Source organism: Cupressus sempervirens, chromosome 7, assembly GCF_028749045.1.
Source record: "Cupressus sempervirens isolate cs-2001-9-10 chromosome 7, ASM2874904v1, whole genome shotgun sequence".
Lineage (NCBI taxonomy): Eukaryota > Viridiplantae > Streptophyta > Pinopsida > Cupressales > Cupressaceae > Cupressus > Cupressus sempervirens.
Genome location: NC_143124.1, coordinates 148,342,938 through 148,355,979, shown reverse-complemented (window position 1 = coordinate 148,355,979; position 13,042 = coordinate 148,342,938).

The following is a 13,042-nucleotide window of genomic DNA, read 5'->3' as shown; positions in this document are numbered from 1 at the left end:
GCTACGTGGATAAATTTAACACAATGAGTTGTAGTATTGGACGAAATAGCCCATTTGTTGTGTGCGTGCGTGTGTTTGGGGGGGGGGGGGGGTGGCGAGGGGTGGGGGTGTTATTAATAATCAACATACAACTAATCTTTGAATCACTTATATCATCAGATTCACTCCATTCATATATTAAAATTACCAAACACCAAAAAACACCAACTCAAGTTATTGCAATTTTTTTAATCAATATAAACATTGCTTCAAGCCTTAATGTCATGAAATACATGCATATCTCCGAAGACAAAAAGTTTGATAGTTCTACTTTTAATGTTGTTCTTTAATAGAAGAATTTATATCATTCACAAGTTTTGCATTAATATTTATTCAATCTATTTTATAACAAAATTATGATTTTGCTCTATTTTTTATATCTCTTGAATTTAGACCTTGGATGAATGGCTTAATTAAGTAATATCCATCATTTTCACCAACAAATTTAGCTACAATTCTATTTTCTAGTCATTTGGATTGCTTTTGCTAAGGACATATAAGCTCAAATTCTTACATTAATAAGTTTCATCTAATAGGTATTGTTGAATTAATAGTGAAGAAGGGGAGGATGCCCATTATATTGTGACGTGTGGAGGTGAGACACTAATGAATAGTAACTACCTCTTGAAGGCAAACAAACAATAGTGATAAGTGATAATAGATGATGACCAAAATATTAAACAATTCTAAAAAAGCTCCAAATTATCTTGATAGAATAAGAGGCAAGATGCCTATCATATAAAGTTTCAAAGTACAAGTGACATTATGACACATACTAAGCCAATTCAACACAATGACATCTCAGTGAATGACTTCACAATGATCTCAAGGGTTGACTCAATAATGGCAATATGCAGGGATCATCTTGAGACACATGAAAGAAAAGTTGAACACATTGGAAAGATGAAAGAAGTATGGAAGTTTCACTTAGACCACCTTGGGGTGCTACATCATCAAGCATTAGTTGGATATGTGGCCACATTCAAGGAATAGAAGGAACTCGATGGGGGGGATTACTAATGATAATGAGAAAAATGTTTAGTTCTCTATCCCAAGTGGTAGTTAGATCATAGTCCTAGATGTCATAGTCAATAGGCTTGTTTTTTATTCAGTTGTGTTTTAGTTTTAAGTTTAACATTAGTTTAGATAGAGACTCCTGTGTGAATCAATTTCTAAAACTAATTTTTCCATCTATAGCTATAGCTATAAAAACTTATTTTCAAGGTTTTGATAGGGTTAGTGCAATGTTGATATTTCAAATATATTTTAAAAACTAAGTGGTTGTGTGATCGACAGAAGATGAACATAATAAATTTTGATTTGCAGAGAAGAATGTAGGGTAGTGTTGACTGTTGGAGGGAGATTTTGTGAAAGAATTGACAAAAATGTTAAGATGCCCAACAACTGTACAACTTGCTAAACCTTTTTTTTGTGAACCCTAGGTTTCATTTTAGTCACTAGTAGAACCTGCCATTGGATATAGTAGCAGATTCAATTCCCATTCAAGAGGTTACTAGGTGGGTGAGAACTATAGTAGGTCGATAGCTCGTTGCAAAGTATGATTGGTAAGGAATAAGGAGCTTTGTGGATCTGGGATGATTTGGCAATGTAAGGGTCCCCACTTAGTTCAAAAAAATTCAAATGTGAAAACCATATACGAGCAAAATTACCTAAGAATGAAATCAAAACGAAATTTTGTTTGGCTAGATATAGGGAAAATTATTAACACAATCAAAGAAAACTTACTTGATTAGCAATGGTTCCCCTTCAACCTTTCGCGTACATAATTTCACGCATCAAAATGAAATGAAGTTTCACTTTTCTTTTTTTTCCTTTATATCCCGACAATGTCAAAATTTTGATGAAAGTACTTAAATATTGTTGAACTTTTGACAGAAAAAATAAATTGCGTCGAACTTTCAACCAACATATTAAGTATCTTCGAAATTTTGACATTTTCAGACTCATATTAAAATAAAAAAAGTGAATTTGACAAACCAAATTAGCTGGACGTGGAAAATATAGGTCGAAAATGAGACCCGAATGTACTAGTTAAATGTTCATTGGTGTTTATATCATCTTTATTCATGCGGATGCCACTAAGCCCTAACGTTGGTAAAGAAACCCTCGATAAATTGCTCTTCGACACTTTTACAAAGATCCATTTTTCTCTGCACATATCTCTCATTGAATACAATGCTGCTTGTTTTGTTTTGGAGATTTTCATTACGTCTTCCTCTTTCAGCCAAGCTGCATTCTCCAGCATTCACACGATTCTCACCACTTTCTTCATCGTCGGCATTTCCTTCCATACCTCTAGTCAGTGTCGTTTCAGAGTTTTTGATAAAAGAATATGGGTTTTCTTCTTCTCAAGTGACATCTATCATGAGGGCACAACCGGGACTGTTGCGGTACAAATCCGACCGCACTGCTAGAGAAGCCATTCGTCTCCTGGAAGAGCTTGGATTCACTGAAGAAAAGCTTAAGGCTACAATTCTTGTAAGCCCAGGTTTGCTTGCACAGAGATCAGATAGGCAGTTGAGGCCCAAGATAGAGCACTTCAAAAATTTGGGCTTAGCTACTCAAGACGTAGCACATATTATATCTTGCAGACCCAGATTCCTTAAATCGAGCTTGGAAAACTGTCTAGTGCCCAGGATCCTCCGTCTTGAAACCCTCGTTGGTTCGAAGATCCATCTGTGCAAGGCTCTGAGAACAACGCCTACGCTTTTGGAGATGGATTTTGAGAAGCAGGTGAAACCAAAATCGAGTACTTGAAGAATAGAATAGGCAATGTGAAAGATTCCATAGTATTTGCGCGATACCTCCGATACGTAATAAGCCAAAGTATAGAAACCCTAGAAGCGAAAATTCATCATATGGAAAATCTTGGTCTGGCCGAGGAGGAAATAAATCACATGCTCAAGGTATATCCTCAAATACTTAACTCGTCAACCAAGAAAATGACACAAAATATTGATTTCTTGGTACGCACAGTAGGTATTGAGCTCAAGCTTGTTACTTTGGAGCCCGTGATTCTGAATTTAAGCTTAGAGAAAAGGCTCAAACCTCGCTATGAAGTCTTTAAATATCTGAGGGAAAGTTCACAGGTCAACAGTCTACCTAGTCCGATTCGATTCTTCAGGCTAAGTGAAAGCGCATTCCTCGCCAAGTTCGGCAATCTCCTAAAGCAGGAATTTCGGAGCAGTGACGGAAATTTCTAAATAATATTAACCCAGGTTTTTCATTCTCCAAGGTGCTGAAGGGCTTTTGATTAAAATGGGGAAAACAAGCGACAACAGCGGAAGAGGTAGCAGCAAGAGGAAGACAAGACAGAATTTTAAAGCGTGGGAATTTGCAGTGGAAACAGGGGAGTTCAAGTTCTGACTTTCTCTATTTATTTTATAAGAACTAGAACTCTGCAAGTTTCATATTTCTTCGGTCAAAGGATATGTAAAAATACTCGATGTTTTCAAAGCAGTTCCATTTTATCTCACTGTTTGAGTATATGCACATTATCTTCTAGTAGTAGTACTTTTGAATGATAATTATTTTCCCAAAAGATAACGCTAATTTCATCTTCCTATGTAGACAGTTTTATTAAAGTTGGGTTACCTTGTCTTTGTGAACTATTTTTAAGCTGTATGATTCAGTAGTTCAAGGCTGCCTGGATTGGTTGCCCATTCAGTTGGGCCAGTCCCCAGGCTTGTTTCGATTATTTCTCATTTAGTTGAATGGAAACTCATATACCTTTAAATTCCACTGGTAAATTGCCTCATTTTGGGAATCATTCTGTTCCAGATTGATTTAAAAGGAATGGTTGTTAAATATTCTTAGCTTCATTTCTACTTTAGATTTCATTTCATTGTTAGGATGATAGATTAAAATCTCTTCGAGAAGTGGCAGATATCTGTGCTCTTCATGAGAACTTTTGCAAAACGAGACTTAAGGAATCATTCTGTGGCAGATATCTGTGATATACCTTTAAATTCCACTGGTAAATTGCGTCATTTTAGGGATCATTTTGTTCTGGTTGTTAAATATCCTTAGCTTCATTTCTATTTTAGATTTCATTTCATTGTCAGGATGATAGATTAAAATCTCTTTGAGAAGTGGCAGGTATCTGTGCTTTTCGCAGGAGCTTTTGCAAAACGAGACTTAAGGTTTTCTAGCAAGAAATTCAAGCGGAGAAGACCTTAAATTCTGGCCGCTAAGACTTCTTGCAAAACTTAACTACTTCTGGCGGAATACAACAGTAAAACTGAGATGCCCAGCGACTTGCCCATTCAATGTTCATTTTGCAATTTTGAGTGTTTGGAGGAGAGGAGAAGGGTTTTGGTGGAGAAATTGTCTGTGGTAGCCTTGTAGATCGATTGCAAGTGGATTTGAAGAGATTTTTTAAGCAAATCCGTATTCAAAAATAAGTTTTCTGAATTCTTTTCATATTGTACTTGACATTTGTATTTATTTTATCTTTTTTCAAATACAATTTGCTATTTTTAGTTTTCTTCATAGTTCAGTCTTTGAACATGGCTGCCAGCGATTGGCACTCTATGCGAGGATGCAATTTTGTTACATCTAACATTTATATATATCTAGATCAGCTTGTTGGGTTTGTTTACTCACTTATTGACTCATTAGATGCATCTCCTTATTGAATTTTGGAAAAAAATACATTTCTAATTAAAAAGTCATTTTTGAAATTCTCCATAATTTCCCGAAAAATTATCAATTTATCTCTGATATTTGCTGAGAATTTTTTGTTTTTTCTCACCGTGAGTGGCAGAGAGTAAGAGTCAACAATTCAATTCTTCAGCTTAGCTTGGACTTAAACAATAAGCATGATATTCGCAGCAGTCTATTTTCACAAAGCCTAATTGCAATTTTAATAGGTCATTGAACTTACGATTTTTTTTCAATATCATACTTATAATGTGGCATTCGCTTCAATCTATTTAACCATGGGTCAATATCATCTCAAATCTAGTTCATCATATAGTGTGAAGTTGAGAAGTTCAACCCGAGCACTTCAGTGGTTACTGAGCTTTGTAGTTTTTACTGAGCTAGCAGTTCATGTAAAGTGAAACCAATGTTAACTGAGTTGTATGATGATTAGTGTTTACTGAGTGCAGTCATGGTAAATAGGTAATCCAATTTATATCGAGTTACACAATATCTACTAAGTTAGCAATGCAGACCGAGTTCAAGACTGCATTGAAGTAATTATTATGAACCGAGCTTCTACTTCTATCAAGTGCATGACAATTCCAAGTAATGACAATGGACATCGAGTATCTGACCAAGTCAATCTTCAAAACCTGAGTATCTACATGTGGGCCAACTTTGTAATATTGGTGTTAACTTGTATGATGGATGACTTTGTAATTATGCAAATTGGATTGATATATATGTAATGTATTGTATCATATCCAAGTGTGACGATAATGTGAAAAAGAAGCATGCAAATGAGAACAAGCAATAGACAAAGTGTATTATAAGGCCATATCAATAAAGGAGTAGCAAAGACATATCCATCATAAAAAGGTGATTAATACTTCAAGGAATCTCTATCAACAATTTAGTTGTAAGTTAGAGATCTATTGTTTCATCCTAACAGGTGAACTAGTCTAAATCCTTTAAAAAGGTAGACTTAATAGTCTTTTCTAAAATGTCTTTATCGAGTGCATACTTCATTATGTGTTTGTAAAACCTCTAACAAGGTGGACCTAGTAGTCCTAATTGCTCCTAATAGGGCAGATCATCAGAAGTGATCAATGTAAGCCTTAACCAACCAACTTTATGTTGTAGTATTAAAGTTTTGTGGGTATCATCCCCACCCCAATTTTACTTTCTATTTGGAAGGTTTCTGGATCACTGAATCATTGTGTTCAAATATTTTGAATGTTTCATGTTTTTAGTTTCTCTTGTATGCATGTAATTCAGATATGATGAATTAAATGATAATTGAATTATTGCAATTAAAATCTGTATTTGATAAAAGTTTTGAGGTTACTGATTCACCCCTCCCCTCTTAGTAACCTAGCTTATTCTTGAATATTTCCAACAATTGGTATCAAAGCATTGTGATTCTCAAGATAAAGTTTGAGAGCTTGAGTAAAGATCAAAGGATAATGGAGATATTCAGACTTGACAAAGCCATTGACAATGGAAAGCTAGATCTAGAAATGGCCATTGTCCAGCTCAAGAAAGAAAAGGAGCATCTTTCCCAATCTCTAAAAAGAAAGAAGGAACTTACAAATCAGATGAATGATCATTAGTATACTAAAGAGAGAATTGAATATTTTTTTCCCTTCAAGTAGCCTAGATGAAGCAAATGATGCAACAAAGAACTCCTAGAAAAGAATGGTTCCCTACAAGAAGAAGTAAGGAAATTGAAAAGAGAACAAGAAATTTAGTCAATAAGATTATGTGAAATCTTGGAATAGAGAAACAAGACAAAAGAAGAATTGGATGGAAGGAACAATGAAATTAAAAATCAATCTCTTCAGCAAGCAGACCTTATTGATCAACTCTCCAACACAAATAAAGAAATCGTGAGCTTGAGATCTGAAAATGAAAAGATGAGGAATTATCTAAACTTTGAGAGACAAATCAATGAAAGATTGAGGAAGGATCTGAATTCTGAAAAGCAACTCAATGAAAGAATAATGAGATCCCAAGTAGACATGGATCAATTGAATCAACTGAATGAGCAGAATCTCTATAGACAAAAGGGTAAAGCAATAACTGGATATAAAGAAGAAGGTGAATCCTCCAAACAAGGTTCTCAAAAGAATAAAAAACCTACTTACAATCACTATGGTAAGATAGTTCATATATTAAACAAATGTTAGAGCAATGAAAAAACTAAATTCAATGGAAAATGCTACAATTGTAGTCGACATGGTCATAGGGCTAATGAATGCAAAGAGAAACCAAAAATTTGAGGGGCAAGTGTGACAAATGCAAGAAACAAGGTCAGAAGGCATATGAATGTAGATCTAAGTCATACAATCCAGTAGAGCAAATTGTAAAAGCAATATTCAATTGGGACTACAACACTTGGTGTAGATGTCACAACTGTGGAGAATTTAGACACATTGGAATGAATTGTGTTAAACATCACATGAGAAGGAAATATATCACCATAAGATGTTTCACTTGTACCGAACTTGGTCATCTAGCTAAGAATTGCATGAATATAGGCAGAATTGAAGATGAAAAGAAGACAAAAGAAGATAACATCAGAAAGAAGATGAGACAACAATGGATTCTTAAATCTACCAAGCATGCTAGTCCAAGCAATGATGGTCATGTCACTCAAGAAGTGGGTGACACCACCATTTCCAACTAAGTTATTAAGGAAGAACTAGAACTATGTTGTCAAGAGCACATCCAAATAGTTCCAATTGAAAGGAAGCAAAGATCCAAATTAGTATTCAAGATACAAAAGGATCATCAAGGGAGATTGGTATTAGTTATCATTGAGTTGTCTTTTCTACCAAGAAAGGTTGGGTCATGGACTCTATTGAGCAAATTCAAGAGTAACATGGACATGTTTGGATACCGAGTCACGAAGCTTTTTATCGAGCAATCCAAACATATAGTGGATGACAACCTGTCAAGCATGATGTCATCATAGCTACCATTATATCGAGCATTAATGGTAAAGTTTTAACAAAAAGCAAGAAATCAAATTCATTTTCACTGATAAATCTAAGTGCCTTTGCAAAGAAGTGAATTATAGAGCGATCAAGCGACTTCAAGTGGAATTTGCATAATTTTTTTTCAAGGTTTTCACAGCTTACTGAGTAACCATGGCATCAAGAAGCAACAACAAAGAAAGAAAGGGTCATAAATGTTCGTCCGAGGAATAGAATGGAAAGCACTAGACTTCAAACTTGTGCTCGCGATCATTGAAACCCTCGACCCAAATGGAGCAGAATCTCAAATTCCTCCTAAGGTACTCCTAATCAATGATACTCATACTCATTTCAAGTGTTCTATTCAAGAAATTAAAACCCTAGAAATGGATGATGCCCTAGGTGAATTGTGTGTTAATGAGATTCTTAAACTTGAGCATAAACATCTAGAAGACAAAGGTTTAACCCACATTCCCCGCTTGCCCCAAAGTTTTGAAATCAAGTGGATTAGATACATTCCAAGTCAGGTGCACAATGGTCAGTTGTGGCTTGAGCAACCAGTTGTGATCACTAAGAGGATGATTCATCGCATTACTAGCCTTCCCATGCTCACCAAAGCCAAAGTGACTAAATCCCTAGGTCAGGTGGAGTTGGAAAAGAGAACTCTAGCTGAGTGGGATGGCAGAGGTATGAAAATTAGTAGTGTAACTAATGTAGAACTAAAATTCAGCATTCATGTGATAGCTCACAAGATATACAATTCTAGCCATCTCAACATTGTGTCATGTGAAGTTGTTGACTTGGTGTACAAGGTTGTGAAGAACAATCTGTCATAGGATCTTGCAAATTTGTTGTTGAAGCAATTCAACAAAAACATGGAAACTATCAAGAATTCCAAGAATAATCCTTGCAAATTCGATTCTCTGTTGACTTGTTTATTTTTCTATGTTCAAAAATTCTTCCCTTCTAAAGGCATGGTAGTATGGAGAAAAGGTGCACCAGTACTATAGCATAATGGATAACTATTTTGATGTCTTCAAGGAGAAAATGAATAATAGATTCAAGATATGTAGGAAATAGGTTGAAGATTACAAAGATTATGTTTGTTTCATGGTGGACAGTGATAGAGTCTACATTCAGTCAGTGAAACCTAGAGTTGTATGGGTAAAACCTCTTCCCTATGAGGTAAACATTGATGAAACCAAAGACATTATTGAAGCCCTAGTGAATGAACCTGTTGATCGAAAGGCACCATACTTTGGAATATATGATGAGGCTGAGGAAAGGATAGAGCTAGAAATTAAGCTTCCATAGGCAGTTAACAAAGGAAAGAGGAGGAAAGCCAAACTAATAACAAGCATGCCTCTTATGTTAACCGAGGGCAAAGGAGAAGATGTAGAAGAAGCAGATGATGAAGAGGAATTTGAAAAGGAACAAGAACCTGTGAACAAGAAAGGCAAGGTGATCATCACCAAGCCACCTAAGCCATCCACTGCAACTTTCACCAAAAGATCAAGAAAGAAGGTAGATAAGGAAGGTGGTAATGTTATCTTTAATCAACCTCCACCTACATTTTAGGAAAGACTTAAGGTATTGAGAGAAGGAGTAGGTGTACATAATTTCAAAGCTCTCAAGTATGAAACCAAGACACCAACGGAGTAGAAAGAGATTGAAGACCTGGTCATGGACAAAATGGGCCAATGGAAATACTCTCTTGACCAGGTGGCATCATAAATCCCTAGTTATTTTTTAGATAAAATCAAGGTAAGATGGGAGAATACCAAGCAAACTATCAAAGATATTTTTACACAAACCTTATGATAGTTGGTACCTACCTTGAAAGATGCAAAGGTAAACAAGGCATTGAAGGACAATTAGAACAAGATGACTCTCAAGTTCAATACTTGTTTAGTTTTGATGAAGGACATAGAATATGCCATGAGGAATGCCACAAACACTTGGAGAAATGTGTTTCATCTTCACACACTGAGTGAGCAACTAGTAGAGATAAAAGATGATGATGATGACAATGACAAGGATGAAGATAATGATGAAAATTCAACCCAATTTGTCATGGTTGACTATCAAGAACTTATGAAGGATGATGAAGAAGAGAAAGAGGAAGAAGCTATAGAGGAAACAAGGGAAGATGATGAGGAGACTAATGCAGTCAAGATAGTTGTGGCTATCATTACCTCACTTCCTCACTCTCGAGCTAAACCAGTAGCAACATCAAGCTTAGAGATAGCTTCAACAAGTTTGATTGTGACCACATTAGATACATCAAATGTCTAATCACTCTTCACTCCCTCACAGCTCAACACATCATTGATAGAAGTATCTACCACTTCATCTACCGAGCTGTAACATCCCTCTTCTTCAACTACCAAGTCAACATCATTAGCAATGGATACAATGTGTTCTATAATTTTGTGTTCTTCAGCAGTAAGTACTACAATTTTGGATTCTACAATTTTGGCCACTTCAGTTTTGGATACTTTTGTAAGTACCTCAATTTTGGATTCAACAAGCATACCAGATAGTATTCCATTAGTTAGTACTATAGCAATTTTCACTGCTAGTCCTACTATTTCCACTATTGTTTCCATCTAGGATTCAAAGGCATTAAGTACAAGGATAGTTGAACCTAAGGCTCAACTGAGTACAAGATTTTTGAGTAAAGGAAAGGAAATAGAGGATGATATAGACCTAGATGAGGAGATTGAAATTCCCAAATGAGACATTTATAATTTTACTGTGGATCAAATGCACATAGTTGGTGAACTCCTCCAAAAGAAGGCAAAACAACAAAAACTAAGAGAGAAAAGAGATAGAGAATAAAAAATCATAGATGATGCCAAGAATATCTTGTCTAAGGCAATAAGTATTGAAGTTGATACTTCTCAACACATTTTCTTGCAACTAGAAGACGCAGTCCAAAAGTTCAATGAGGACATTAGTGGCTAGGATAAATTGATTGAGAAAGTAGGAAAGAAAATTGATAATAAAGTGCTTGAGCATGTTGCTTAGCAAAGTGCTATCCAATAAGTGGAGCTTTCCTCAATTTCAACCAATCTTGAAACCTCTTGCACAAATGTGACATCACTTTTTGGAAAGTTGTGTGATGTTACTGAGTTCACAAAGGAGATAAAGAGCAAACTAACAAAGATTGATAAAGATCTAAACGGTAGTGCACAACAGTTACAACTTGACTCTAGTTCAAGCTTTGCACATCATATGAAGATCAGATTCTTGTTAGACATGCAGGTAGAGTTGTTGAGAGAAGAAGCAAGGATATGGTCTACACTGATAGATATTCATAATATGATCCTTTCTACCATGGATTCAATGCAGAAACATATTGTTTATTCAAAAACATTGATCCATGACAACAACTTCTTTATTGCAAATCACATGATATAACTATCTATAGAAGTGCAAGTTGCTCTACATACGTGCAAAGTTTTGCAAGAAAATTGGGACAAGACCTTATCACTTATTCTTAAGGTACATTCTTATTTGCTTTCTCATTTTGGTGTCTCCATGTAAATAAGTTTTTCTTAAATCTTTGGCATTATTGTCAAAAAGGGGGAGAGACACTCAATATGCTATATATGGGTAGAGACACTTATTATGCTATGAATAGTGAGATACTATGTATATTGTATGGGGTAGAATCATGCAAAGGGAGAGAATGTATATAGCAGAAGAGAATTTGCAGATATAGTATACTATATACACTTACAAAGAATTTTTTTGAAAAATATCAAAACCAATATATCATATTGAGCTAGTATGACATTGTGGTGTACATAAGTTTTGGCTGATAAGTGTTTTTGTCACTAATGCCAAAGGGGGAGATTGTTGACATATCAATCAAGTTTGTTATTAGTGACAACACATATTTAGATTTTGTATGGCTACCGAGCTCACTGAACAATCTACATTGTTTGCCATGTAATTCAGTAGCCACCGAGCACTACAATTCCTACTGAGCATTTCAGTGGTTACCAAATGAATTCAATTAGTGTGAAGTCAAGCAGTTCAATTTGAGCACTTTAGTGGTTACCGAGTTTTGTAGTTTTTACCAAGCTATCAGTGTATGTAAAGTGAAGCCAATGTTAATCGAGCGGTATGATGATTAACATTTACTGAGTGCAATCTAAACAAGTAATCCAATTTATACCGAGTTACACAATATCTACCGAGTCACCGGTGTAGACTAAGTTCAAGACTACATTGAAGTGATTAGTATGGACCGAGCTTCTACTTCTACCGATTGCATGACGATGACGACTAATGATAGTGGACGTCGAGTATCAGAACTTCACCAAGTCAGTCTTCAGAACCCGAGTATCTACCTGTGGGCCGACTTTGTAATATTGCTGTTAACTTGTATGATGGTTGACTTTGTAATTATGTAAATTGGATTAATATATATATATGTAATGTATTGTATCATATCCAAGTGTGACAAGAATGTGAAAAAGAAGCATGCGAATGAGAACAAGTAATGGAAAAAGTGTATTGTAAGGCCATATCAGTAAAGGAGAAGCAGAGACATGTCCATCACAGAAAGGTGATTAGTACTTCAAGGAATCTCTATCAGTAATTTAGTTGTAAGTCAGAGATCTACTATTTCATCCGAATAGATGAACCAGTCTAAATCCTTTAACAAGGTAGACTTAACAGTCTTTTCTAAAATCTCTTTATCGAGTACATACTTCATTGTGTGTTTGTAAAACCTCTAACAAGGTGGACCTAGCAGTCCTAATTTCTCCTAATAGGGCAGATCATCAGAAGTGATCAATGTAAACCTTAACTAGCCAACTTTATGCTACATTATTGAAGTTTTGTGGGTATTATCCCCACCCCAGTTTTACTTTCTATTTGGAAGGTTGTTTGGTCACCAAATCATTATGTTCAAATGTTTTGAATGTTTCATGTTTTGAGTTTCTCTTGCATGCAAGTAGTTCAGATACGATGAACTAAATGATAATGGGATTATTGCAATTAAGATATGTATCTGATAAAGTTTTTGAAGTTACCGATTCACCCCTCCCCTCTCACTAACCTAGCTTAGTCTTGAATATTTCCAAAATTTTTTTTGTCTTTGATTCATTGATTAAAACCACCCTAAAGTTTACTTAGATTCTCTTTGCCTTAGATTTTCTCTATTTACAAATATGGCCCATCTTGTTCCTTTCCAAATTGTCAATGCATATTATATACAAGTCACATGATGTGTAGGTGAAAGGAAGTAGAATTAGAGTTCATGGCTGCCAATGTGGATATTCATTTTGATCATATGAGCACTAATACTTCTTTCTCTTCAGTGAGACTGAATTTTGCCCATAGTT